Source organism: Marmota monax, unplaced genomic scaffold (assembly GCF_021218885.2).
Source record: "Marmota monax isolate L192 unplaced genomic scaffold, Marmota_monax_Labrador192_F-V1.1 WCK01_AAM20220418_F8-fsc00055, whole genome shotgun sequence".
NCBI lineage: Eukaryota > Metazoa > Chordata > Mammalia > Rodentia > Sciuridae > Marmota > Marmota monax.
The window spans coordinates 1,547,010-1,560,163 of NW_026695205.1; the positions used below are offsets into that span (position 1 = coordinate 1,547,010).

The 13,154-nt window shown below is 36.5% G+C and overlaps 1 protein-coding gene and 1 pseudogene across 3 annotated transcripts in view; one reads left to right on the forward strand and one right to left on the reverse strand.

Annotated features, from left to right (window-relative positions):
* Positions 1-13,154, reverse strand: part of Ralgps2 (Ral GEF with PH domain and SH3 binding motif 2) — a 159,423-nt gene that overhangs the window by 127,672 nt on the left and 18,597 nt on the right. The window contains exon 1 of one of the 3 annotated variants that reach the window (XM_046430049.2): positions 7,655-8,285. The exons of the other annotated variants lie outside the window; for them this stretch is intronic. The gene's annotated coding sequence lies outside the window, so the exon portion shown is untranslated. Of the gene's footprint in view, positions 1-7,654; positions 8,286-13,154 lie in introns of those variants that run through there. 3 annotated transcript variants of the gene reach the window in all.
* Positions 8,631-9,064, forward strand: LOC124083417 (large ribosomal subunit protein uL23-like; annotated as a pseudogene).

Genomic DNA, 13,154 nt, shown 5'->3' on the forward strand with positions numbered 1-13,154 from the left:
TTTTCCCATCTGTTGCCAAAAACAGGAAAGTATCTGAAGTGATGAGCAGGACCCTTCCCACCAGGCCTCTCCAGTCTCTTTAGGACCTTCTTCTAGTCTTCTATTTGTATAAAACCTCATGCTCACATTTTACCACCTTAACTTCAATTACCTTTATTCTATCACCTGTCTTAATTCAAATCCTTCATCACTTGGAAATGGCAATTTCTGATAGATAATATTGAAAAAAAATTAAGTAATTCACATTAATTCATGAACAATCCTCACCACCTGTTATGCCCAAGGGACAGAGAAAGCAGTACAGTGGAAAAAACATGGGACACAGAAAGCCAACTTCAGGACTAACCAAGCGTGTTACGCTGAATACAGTATTCAGTCAGAACAACAACAACAAAAAGATGAATTTACAAATTTAAAAATATTTTTAAAATTTACAGTATGCAATACTAAATCACTGATGTAATGATGAGAAGCCCCTTGAGAGAAACACCACTCTATATCCACTGACTGATTTCTAAGAACAGGCTGTATACCCCCTATTCAAAATACTTGGAATCAGAAGGGGTTTTAACCTGTACAGATTAAATGCAATAATAATAATTTCAAGTTGTATATTTCTGAAAAAGTTTATAAAACTTGAAATTATTATTAGTTCTTTAAAATTAAAGAATCATTAATTAGTATAGAACTAAAATATATCCTAACGTACACTTAAATCTTAATAAAAGGATAGAAAGAAATTTTTAAGCAGCAGCAATTCACATGGAAAGAACACACCCAAACTGTAAGAAAAAAGGATGCGATCTGGAGAAACTTCCATCCCTGTAAGCCAACAATAATGACAGGTTTAGCAATTTCACACACCACCCAAGTTGCAAAAGAAAAAAGTTGATATTGTTGAAATTAATCCACACATTTAGAATAAATCATTTCCCATTTCACTAAATCAATTACCAAATTATTGTTTAACTTTAACATCTATTTATATTTTGCAGATTTTATATTTAATCAAGATGTGTGAGAAAGATGAGTTTCAAAACAAACTAAGCTAACATCTGAAATTAGAAGATGACAACAGAAAACTTTCATTTATCATGTAACCATCTTAATATCTACTTGAAGTAAAGTGCATAATACTAAAGACAATGGAAAAAAACTGGCCCACTTAAAATGTACCTTGTGCTGGGCATGGTGGCACACACCTGTAATCCCATCAACTTGGGAGGATTCCAAGTTCAAAGCCAGCTCAATAACTTAGCAAGGTCCTAAGCAACTTAGGAAGACCGTGTCTTATACAAAAAGAGCTGGTAATGAGGTTAAGTGGTTAAACACCCCTGGGTTCAATTCCTGAGAAAGAGAGAGAAACAAACATACTTTTTGGTGCTGGAGATGTAGCTCAGTGGTAGGGTGCTTGCATACCATGCATGAAGCCCTGGGTGTGAGCCCCAGCATTGCAAAAAACAAAATATAATGTACCTCACCATCTTCTAAAAAGCACATATTATTTCTTCAAAGTGTAAAGAAAAGTTTAAAAATAATAAAGTGACTATAGCAAATTAAAAGTTTAATTTCAGAAACTTGAGTTCATCATTTATAAATACTAAAACATAGTCCATTCAAATTTATATTAAGTATAGGCAGAGTTTTTTTTTTTTTTTTGTACCAGGGAACAAATTCAGGGGCACTCGATCACTGAGCCACATCCCCAGCCCTATTTTGTATTTTATTAGAGACAAGGTCTCGCTGAGTTGCTTAGGGTCTCGATAAATTGCTGAGGCTGGCTTTGAACTTGCAATCCTCTACCTCCACCTCCTGAGTTGCTGGGGTTATAGGCATGTGCCACTGCACTGGGCTTAGGCACAATATTTTAACAAAATGACATCTTTCCCAAAAGATCATAGACAAATGAGTTAATTGTCTCACCTAGAAAACTTAATAATTTGAATAAAATCATTTTAGCTTAATTTTTTTTAAAAAAGATTCCATATCTAAGTCTTTCCAGAAATGGTTTAGGTGCATTTAATACTACACGGCAACAATAATGGACTGATCCATTTGGGAAAGGGCTCCCATCTACACAGAAGGGTTATACCTAAATGGCCTGGAAATTAATAACTTATAGAGCAAGAAAGACTTTTAAACAACTAAATATCAAAGAGGAAAAAAATCTATAAAATAATTCATTTAAAGGTCATGCTTTATCTCTTGTATAGAAAATTCATGAAAACAATTTAATAAGTAATTCTAATACCAAACAACTTTGAGATCTCCTATGGCACTTGACCTAAGATATGAATATAGGTTAACTAGAAATTCAGACAACAGGAATAAAGTTCCAAGTACAAAGATAAATTGTGCTCCAAACACATTTCTGGTTTTTGTTTTTGGAGAGTGTGAGCATTATGATCAGATTCTCTACTTAAAAGACTAAAAGTCCTTTTAATTCAAAATTCTACATAATTGAAATAAAGAATACATACCAATAAAGACATTAGCAATTAAAAGCATGGAAACAATACAAATTAATTAAACAGATTTAAATATTTGTCTAAAGTATGCCACTATGGACCTACAAATGGTCAGAGAACAGAACACTGTGTGTGAGGGGAGCTGAATCAACTATCAACTCTCTTAGGTCTCTAGCTTGCAAACTGCACATCTCGTCAGCCTCTGTGATCACAATTCCTCATTTGCTTATTTATATGTATGTACAGTGTGAGTGTGTGTGTATACAAAAATTAAGAAATGGAATTTCTGATATGTGTAGAATTACATATTACTAAGTATATTACAATTATATAAGGAGCACACATATATTTAAAATATGTATAGACACATTTTATTATTTTATGTGGAGAACCCTAATATATTGTTCTCATAACTTCACTATTAGCTTGAAACTATTTCAAAATGAAAAGTACAGGGGAAGGGCTGGGCTTGTAGCTCAGTGGTAGATCGCTTGCCTCACATGTGTGAGGCACTGGGTTCAATCCTCAGCACCACATAAAAATAAATAAAGGCATTGTGTCCATTTATAAATTAGAAAAATATTTTTTAAAAAGTACAGGGGAGGGGATAGGGTTGTGGCTCAGTGGTAGAGCACTAGCAGGGTCTCACACGTGCGAGACCCTGGGTTTGATCCTCAGCACCACATAAAAATAAATAAGTGAAATAAAGGTATTGCATCCAACTACAACTAAAAAATAAATTTTTTTTTAAAAATTAGAAAAAAATAAAAGTACAGGGGATGGCTGGGGCTGGGGCTCTGCGGTAGCACACTTGCCTGGCATGTGTGAGGCACTGGGTTCGTTTCTCAGCATCACATATGAATAAATAAATAAATAAATAAATGTCCATCAACAACTTAATTTAAAAAAAAAAAAGTACAGGGAAAAACTATAAATTCTCCTGAATTAACTTGAACAATTTCACTGGAACTCAGAGCTACACATCCAATAAAAGTACAACACTTACTACCAACAGATGGCGCTAGTGGTCACTTATTTAGTGACAAAGAGCCAAATGAATTCATGAACAACTTTTTGGATCTGAGCTATATACATACAAATATTTTTGCCTCAGACTAATATAAAAAATGATACTAATAAATATTATTTAGATATCTCAACGTGGATGCACCTGAAGTCCCCTCATTTTGGTCTTCCCTTATTTTGACACTTGCCCTTTTTTTTAAACATCTTTAAAAATTCATTCTAGTTTGTTATATATGATAGCAGAATGCATTTCAATTCATAGTGCACATACAGAGCACAATTTTTCATATCTCTGGTTGTACACAAAGGAGAGTCACACCTTTCATGTCTTCATACATGTAACTTAGGATAATGATGTCCATCTCATTCTATCATCTTCTCTACCTGCATGTCCCCTCCCTTCCCTTTGCCCTATTCAAAGTTCCTCCATTCCTCCCATGCTCTCCCCTTACCCCCATTATGAATCAGCCTCCTCAGATTAGAGAAAACATTTGGCATTTGTTTTTTTGGGATTGGCTAACTTCACTTAGCATAATATTCTCCAATTCCATCCATTTACCTGCAAATGCCATGATTTTAGTCTCTCTTAATGCTGAGTAATATTCCATTGTGTATATATACTTCATTTTCTTTATCTGTTCATCTACTGAAGGACATCTAGGTTGGTTCTACAGTTTAGCTATTGTGAATTGTGCTGCTTGCTATAAACATTGATGTGGCTATGTCCTTTAGGTATAGACGGAGGAGAGGGATAACTGTGTCAAATGGTAGTTCCATTTCAAGTTTTCCAAGGAAATCTCCATACTGCTCTCCATATTGGCTGCACCAATTTGCAGTCCCACCAGCAATATATGAGTGTGCCTTTTCCCCCACATCCTCGCCAACACTCATTGTTTGTATTCTTAATAGCTGCCATTCTGATTGGAGTGAGATGAAATCTTAGAGTAGTTTTGATTTGCATTTCTCTAATTGCTATAGATGTTGAACATTTTTTCATATATTTGTTAATTGGTTTTATATCATCTTCTGAGAATTGTCTGTTCAGTTCCTTGGCCCATTTATTGATTGGGTTATTTGGGATTTATTTGGTGTTTAGATTTTTGAGTTCTTTTATATATCCTAGAGATTAGTGCTCTATCTGATGCACATGTGGTAAAAATTTGCTCCCCAAATGTAGGCTTTCTATTCACTTTGTTGGTTGTTTCTTTTGCTGAGAAGAAACTTCTTATTTATTAATTTATTTCTTAATTCTTAATTTTAATTCTTGTGCTATAGGAGTCTAAATAAGGAAGTTGGGGCCTAATCTGTCGTGATGGAGATCTGGGCCTACTTGTTCTTCTATTAGGTGCAACACTTGCTCTTTCTTCTTCCCAGGGCATGCTCCCCAATTCATGCACCCCCAGTCCCTGCAGACAATCATGGCTACAAGAATTTACTGAAAAGTGATGAGAAAGTATCTTTGAAATGTGCCAGAATGAAAGAAGGGGAAGGAAGAAAAAGGAAAGAAAAACAAAAATGAAAAAAAGCAAGTTGTGAAACCATCACATTAATCCAATCTCCTGATTTTACATGAGAGACCATGATCCAATACTGAGGTCATGATCTGGCTGAGCTCACTCGCATAACCAGTTAATGGGACACATCTTAACTACACATCTTCAGTTTGCTAATCCCTTGGTGCATTTTGCAAAACCAAACTAGCTTTCCCTACCAACCCTTACTTGAATGTTAGATACTGTGAAAATGAAGGAGTGGCCAAAGGTGAAATATCTAGTTTCTTCCTCTCTTCACTTTTAATAGTAGTTTGTTAAGTGAACAACACGACAAAGGAAATAACAGTAAGAGCAAAATCCAGGATTGGCAAAATATTCTCTCATATTCCAAGACTGCCAATAGTTCAAAAAGAGAGGAGAGCGCAAGATGCAAGAGATGGGAGGCATTAGGAACTGAGTCTGGAGGTAAAGTGTCAAGGGTGGTATCTGACACAGTAAAAACAAACAAACAAACAAACAAACCCTGGACTTTATCCTTTACCCAATGAAAAGATAAGTCCTTACAAATGGACTTCTAAATTATATGGATCTTCAAAGTTTTATCCAGAAGGGTATGGGTGTATGTGCAGAGAAAGGGACCGAAACATAGACAAAGAGACTGTTTTACTGTTCCAACTGAACTCAGAAATTTCAACAAATGAAATCTGTGTGATGACTTCAAGTATAAGAGATCCTTGATAGTATGAGAAATTTGTCCCAAGACATTTGGAAAGGTACCCAAATTTGAGAATACTACCATGGTGTATAAAATATTAAAGTATAATTAATTTTCTTTTTACTCCTACATACATTTAATTATGAAGTAATTCATATTCACATTACCAAATATATTATAAAGACTCATCTGCATCATAAAATTAAATCATCACAAAACCCTATATTTTACTCTTTAATTTACCCCAAATTTCTCCTTCTGGATCTAATGCAATTTTCTTTTCTTTGGGTATTAGAAGTTGCCAGTAGGAACATAGTGCTGGCAACAAAAATTACTATAAAAATATCAGAAATTCATAATGTGGGCAGCTAGGGAAGAAGAGAGATACTGTGGGTTAGACAGTGGGAAGTGAAGGAAGGGGAGGGGATAAGAATGATAGTATTAGAATGAACTGGACATTATTACCCTATGTGAATATATAATTACAAGACTGGTGTAACTACATCATATACAACCAGAAGAACTAGAAGTTATATTCCATCTATGTGTGATATGTTGGGCTGGGGATATAGTTTAGTTGGTAGAGTGTTTGCCTAGCATGAACAAGGCCCTGAGTTCAATCCCCAGCACCACCAAAAAAATAAAAAATAAAGAAAGAAAAAAAGAAAAGAAAAACTATGTATGATGTGTCAAAATGCATTCTACTATTATGTATAACTAGAACAAATTTTTTAAAAAGTAAAAAAAAAAAAATAGAAATTACCAAATCATAAGAGATTTGCCTACTAGGTAGTAGACTAGGATCAAATCTGTGCTTAGCATATTTATAAATGCCATACACTCTTCACAGTAACTTAGAGAATACTGAAAACCATAGTGTTAACTTGTAAAAGCCAGAGATCTATTCTATCAACAACCAACTAGTCCAAAAAAAATCATATGTTCTAACATTAAATATCCCAACAGGTAATATTTAAGATACTACTTTAAAGTAACAATGTTTGGGGCTGAGATTGTGGCTCAGCAGTAGAGCGCTTGCCTAGCACACGTGAGGTCCTGGATTCGATTCTCAGCACCACATAAAAATAAAATAAAGGTATTGTGTACAACTAAATAAACAAAATATTTTAAAAATAAATAAAGTAACAATGCCTATTGCCAGGTGTGATAGTGCACACCTATAATCCTAATGACTTAAGATGCTGAGGAGGGAGGATCCCCAGTTTGAGGTAGCCTGGGCAATTTAGCAAGACCCTGTCTCAAAATAAAAAATAAAAAGGACTGAGGATGTTGCTCAGTAGTACAGCATCCCTAGGTTCAATCTCCAGTACCAAGGGGGGGGGGGAGAATAACAATGCCTATTAAAAATATAAAGTAGTCCCATATTCTCAGATTCAATTAACAACAGATTAAAACTGTTAAAGCTGGGGAAAAAACTGCAAATGCATCTGGGAGAGCTGAAGCAGGCAGCTTTCTGCTGCAGGAGCCTAGGAGTTCACAACAAGCATTAGCCAACTGTGTCTACATGCACCCATTGTGAAATCTAGAGAACTCCTGGCAGGGCTCCACTGGGGCAGACACAAAGGGGACTGTACCTGGGGGAGCTCAGGATGGTGTACAGAGCATAGTGCGGCTCGCTTTCCTGTTGGGTTTGGCGGCTTGCGAGATTACTCTGAGAACTCAAAAACTGGATAGGTTGATATATTTGGTCTGATTCTAGGAAGATCATATTTACTAGGAAGATCATATTTATAGGCAGTGGAGAGCAGAAAGTTGGCTCTTTTGCCTCCAGAGTGGAGTTCTCTGGAGGTCTCACAGATCCAGATGCCCAGCAGAGACTGACAGAAAAAGCAGATGCTCAGGAAGAAGTTCCAAAGGTCAGTCAGAACTATACAATAGTCGGCAACCCTCACATGTAAAATGCATCAGCCCTGCCCTGGGAGAGCATCTACCTTGTTTGCACAGACAGAATTCCAATTGTCACTGCTTCCCATTTGGTCCTAACAATGTTTGGGGCGGGGACTGTGGCTCATACTTCCCATTCTGTCTTGTCCTTGGCAAGATGAGAGCCATTACTACCAGCTTGGTTCCAAGTCACTTGATCTGACAGTTTAGTGAACAATCAGAAGGGAGGTTTAACAACCTCCAACCCTCTCTCCCCCTAAGAGGTATACAACCTAAGGAGAAAACAGAAAGGAGAACAGTAAGTAAGGCAGAGCAGTGAACATCCATCCTTGTCAACAGTGTTGACAGTTTTGACCATCTCAGCAGAGTCAAACCCTTCATTTTTCATTGGAATGTCTTTCCTGCTTTTTCCATTGAGCAGGACTATGAAATGTATACATGTGTGTGCTAGTTGTGTTGACTGGCTCATGGAAGTAGGTGTGTGTATGTGTGTTCTTATTTTTTTCTCATCATTTTTATCACTTTTCTCCTTCTTTTTTCTTCTGTTTCAAAGAACATCCTCATAAAAGAGGAAGAGGAATCCACCTCAACAGACTTACGGGTAAGTCCAAGATCTGTGAAAACATGAGAAAACAAGCAAACTTCTGTGTACTCCCCCCACAAAAGTTACAATTCCCACCAAAGGAACACACAGACATGGAAGAGGATGAAATTCCAGATAAAGACTTAAAAATTGATTATTAAAATAATTAATGAGCTAGCTGAATGCAGTGGTACATGCCTGTAATCCCAGAGGCTTATAAGGCTGGAGGCAGAAGAATAGAGAGTGAGTTCAAAGCTGGCCTCAGCAACTTAGGGAGACCCTAAGCAACTCAGTGAGACCCTGTCTCTAAATAAAATATTAAAAAGGGTTGGGGATGTAGCTCAGTGGTTAAGCGCACCTGGGTTTGATTCCCAGTTTTAAAAAAAGAAAGAAAACAATGAATTAAAACAAAATCTAAAAAATGAATTAAATTCACCAAGATGGCGCCAAAAGCTAAGAAGGAAGCTCTCGCTCCTCCCCAAAGCTGAAGCCAAAGCAAAAGTTTTAAAGGCCAAGAAGGCAGTGTTGAAGGGTGTTCACAGCCATAAAAAGATGATGATCTACAAGTTACCTACCTTCTGGCAACCCAAATATCCTCGGAAAGCACCCCCAAGAGAAACAAGTTTGACCACTATGCCACCATCAAGTTCCCCCTGAGTACTGAGTCAGCCATGAAGAAGATTGAAGACCACCACACACTTGTGTTCACTGAGGATGCCAAGAGCAACAAATACCAGATCAAAGAAGCTGTATAGAAATTGATGTGGCCAGGGTTAACACTCTGATCAGGCCTGATGAACAGAAGAAGGCATATGTTCGACTGGCTTCTGATTATGATGCTTTGGACATTGCCAACAAAATTTGGATCATCTAAACAGAGTCCAACTGTCTAATTCTAAATATGCCCTTTTTTCAACATAGAAAAAATGAATTAAGAGAACAATTACAGGAGGTGAAAGATGACTTCAATAAAGAGAGAGAGAATCCAAAAAGAAACCAATCAGAACTCCTGGAAATTAAAGACACAACAAATCAAAAACTTCACTTGAAAGTATCAACAATCTGGACTTGGTGGCACATGCCTGTAATCCTAGTAACTCAGGGATCTGTGACAGGAGGATTGCAAATTCAAGGCCAACCTCAGCAACTTAATGAGGCCCTAAGCAATTTAGCAAGACACTGTCTCAAAATAGAAAATAAAAGAAGACTGTGAATGTGTGGATGTAGCTCAGTGATAAAGCACCCCTGGGTCAGATCCCCGGTACAAAAAAAAAAAAAAAAAAAAACGAAAGAAATTGTTGACAACAAATTAGATTACATAGAAAAAGACCTCAAGCCCGGTGCAATGGTGCACGCCTGTGATCCCAGTGGCTTGGGAGACTAAAGCAGGAGGATTTCAAGTTTAAAGAGGCCTCAGCAAAAGCAAGGTGCTAAGCAACTCAGTGAGACCCTGTCTCTAAATTTAAAAAAAAAAGCAAAGCAAAAAAGAGCTGGGGATGTGGCTCAATGGTTGAGTGCCCACGTTCAATCCCCAGCACAACCCCCACCCCAAAAGAAAACAATCTCAGGCCTCAGAGACAGAAGACTCTATTGACAGTAAAGGGAAAAAACAAAAACAAAACAAAAAGCCACAATCAGAATACACAAGAATTCCAGAACAGCATTAGGAAACCAAACTTAAGAATCACTGGAAGGACCTGGGGTTGTAGCTCAGTGGTGGAGCACTTGCCTAGATTCTCAGCATCACATATAAATAAACAAACAAACAAACAAACAAGGGTATTGTGCTCACCTTTTTTTTTTTTTAATGAAAAATCACTGGGAGAGAGGAGGACATAGAAATACAGGCTAATGGCATTAAGGAACTTTTCAGTGAAATAACAGCAAAAATTTCTCCAAATCTTAGGAACAAGATGGACATTCACATATAAAAACCATATAGGACCTCAAACAGACAAAATCAAAAAACAACCTAAGACACAGCATACCCAAATGCTTAACATTGAGAATAAGTACAGAATATCAAAAGCTGCATCAGATTATATTTAGAGGTAAACCAATAACGCTCACTTCAGACTTCTCAATGATGAATATAGAAAAGGAAGGCTTAGAGTAAGATATTCCAAGCTATGAAAGAAAATAATTGGCTAGTTAAGGTTGCTACATCCAGCAAAGTCATCATTCAAAATCAAATAAAATCAAATAGAAATAAAAATGCTCCAAGATAAGAATAAACTAAAAGAATTCATGACACTAAGCCTGCCCTGCAGAAAACAATTAACAAAATACTAGACACAAAAGAACTCAAACCTCAGAGCTCTCAAATGGATGAAGCTCTCTAGAACAGCAATAGGCAAATGAAAATTAAAAATAAATTAAATGTATGAGCAAACCAAAAGGACTGGAAATAATACACATCTCCCCATAATAACTCTGAATGTAAATGGTCTCAACTTCCAATTAAAAGACCCAGACTGGCAGGATGGATTAAAAAAATAATAATAATAATTAACCATGTGCTGTTTGCAAGAGACTCTTTTAGGCAAAGATAGCCACAGACTCTAAGTGAAAGGAAAAAAGACATTCCATGCAAATGGAGTCCAAACATAAACAGCAGTAGCTGTATTTATATCTGACAATGCAGATTTTAAGCAAAAATTAAATCTGAAGCGATAAGGAGGAAGGCCACTATGTAGAGTATGTTGACAGAGAATGGGAGAACAGTGACTAAGATTGGGTGTCTCCGATGACTTCATGGCTGTGGAGTGGCTGGTGGCTGGGAATGTTTCTGTGCAAGGACATAGAATGCCTAGCTGCTATGGTAATGCCCTGCATGAAGAGGCTCTGCAGAAAAATCTTCTCAGCGTCAAACTTGATCTCAGGCACACAGCTTCCAAGGATACAGGAATTCTCATGCTAGACAATCACAATGTTTCCCCAGCTCTGCTACTCCTAAACCTGCCTACTTAACAGTAACTTTAAACAATGGACCTTCTTGAGTGTTACACAAAGCTCCTTACTCTGCACACAGCCAACTGTGGATAACAATTGCAGATGTTTCAAGCTCTGTAACTTTTCTCCAGAATTGCTGTTCTGGAGCGCTTCATCCATTTGAGAGCTTTGGGGTTTGAGTTCTTTTTTGTGTAGTATTTTGTTAATTGTTTTCTGCAGAAAGTGAAAGAATAATGCTTGCAAAGTCTTTAACCTGATAATGAGACATATATAAATAAAGATTGCTGGTATTACTCTTAATATCTGCTTCTCCATCAGAGAGCAGCATTCTACCTGATCCCAGCTACACAATCTGTGTGTGTGAGTCTTTATTTTCTAATCCCCCATCCCCCCTCACCAGAGCCATGCTGGTTGCAGTGCCACTACATACTGTTAAATAATCCAACAAGAAGATAAAATGATAGTAAATATTTATGCCTCAAATGTCCATGTATCTAATTACATAAAACAAATATTTCCTGACTTTAAGTCCTACACAGACCCCAATAATACCTGGTGATTTCAACATATCCTTCTCAAGAGAAGGGTCAACCAAATAATAAAACAGGTCACTTCTGACCAAAATGATACTATGAATCAAATGGACCTATTAGACAACCACTGAAAACCCTTTCTTCTTAGCAGCTCAAGGAACCTTTTCCAAAATAGGCCATATTGTAGGACACAAAACAAATCTTACAACCACATTATCCCATGCATTTTATCAGATGATAATCAGTTAGGATTAGAAACCAACAGCAAGGCCGGCAGAGTTGTGCACACCTGTTATCCCAATCTTAGGAGGCTGAGGAAGGAGGATGACAAGTTCAAAGCCAGCCTCAGCAATTTAGCAAATTCTTAAGCAACTTAGCGAGACTCTGTCTCAAAAGAAAAAGTAAAACACACTGGAAATGTGGCTCAGTGTTTAAGTGCCACTGGGTTCAATCCCTGGTACAAAAAAAAAAAAATTAAAAAGTTAAATAAAGAAAGAAAAATCAACAACAAGAAAACATAAAGAAAGCACATAAACATACAAGGAATAGACGATAGAAAAAATGAGAAAAGAGAATTTTTTAAAGTCCTAGAATCAAACAAAAACAATGATACTATGAAGACAGTACTAAGTGGAAATTTATAGCATTAAGCACCCACATTAAAATTAGAAAATAATTAAGATCAAAGCTGAAATTAATGAAATACAGAATAAAAAATGAAAGGATCAATTCAACCAAGGTGGCTCTTCAAAAATAACCAAGATTGATAAGAGCTTAGCTAACTAATCATATGAATGAGAGAAGACCCAAATCAACAAACTGGAGACGAAAAAGGAGATACCATAGACATTTCTGAAATCCAGAGTAAAATTAATATTCTAATAAATTGGAAAATATAGAAGATATTGAAAATTTTATATATATTTATTTATTTATATGACCAACCCAAACTTACATATGATCGACCCAAACTGAACCAACAGGATATAGGAAACCTAAATATACCAATAGCAAACAACAATACTGAAGCAGTAATAAAGTCTTCTAACAAAAAAAAAAAAAAAAGCCTAGGACCAGATGGATTTTCAGCTGAGTTCTACCAGAACTTTAAAGAAGAGCCAACACCAATTCTCCTCAAATTATTCCATGAACTAGAAAGGGAGGGAACACTCATAAACTAATTCTATGAAGTCATTATCATCCTGATACTAGCCCAGACAAAGACACAGCAAAGAAAGAAAACTATAAAGCAATATGCTTGATGAACATAGATGCAAAAACCCTTAACAAAATACCAGCAGCCAACACTCAACAACACATTAAGACTGTATACCATGATCAAGTTGGATTCATTCCAGGGATGCAAGATTGGTTCTATATACATAAATCAATAAACATAGTTCATCACACAAACAGAATCAACAACAAAAGTCACATGATCATCTCAACAGATGCAGAAAAAGCTTTTCACAAAATTCA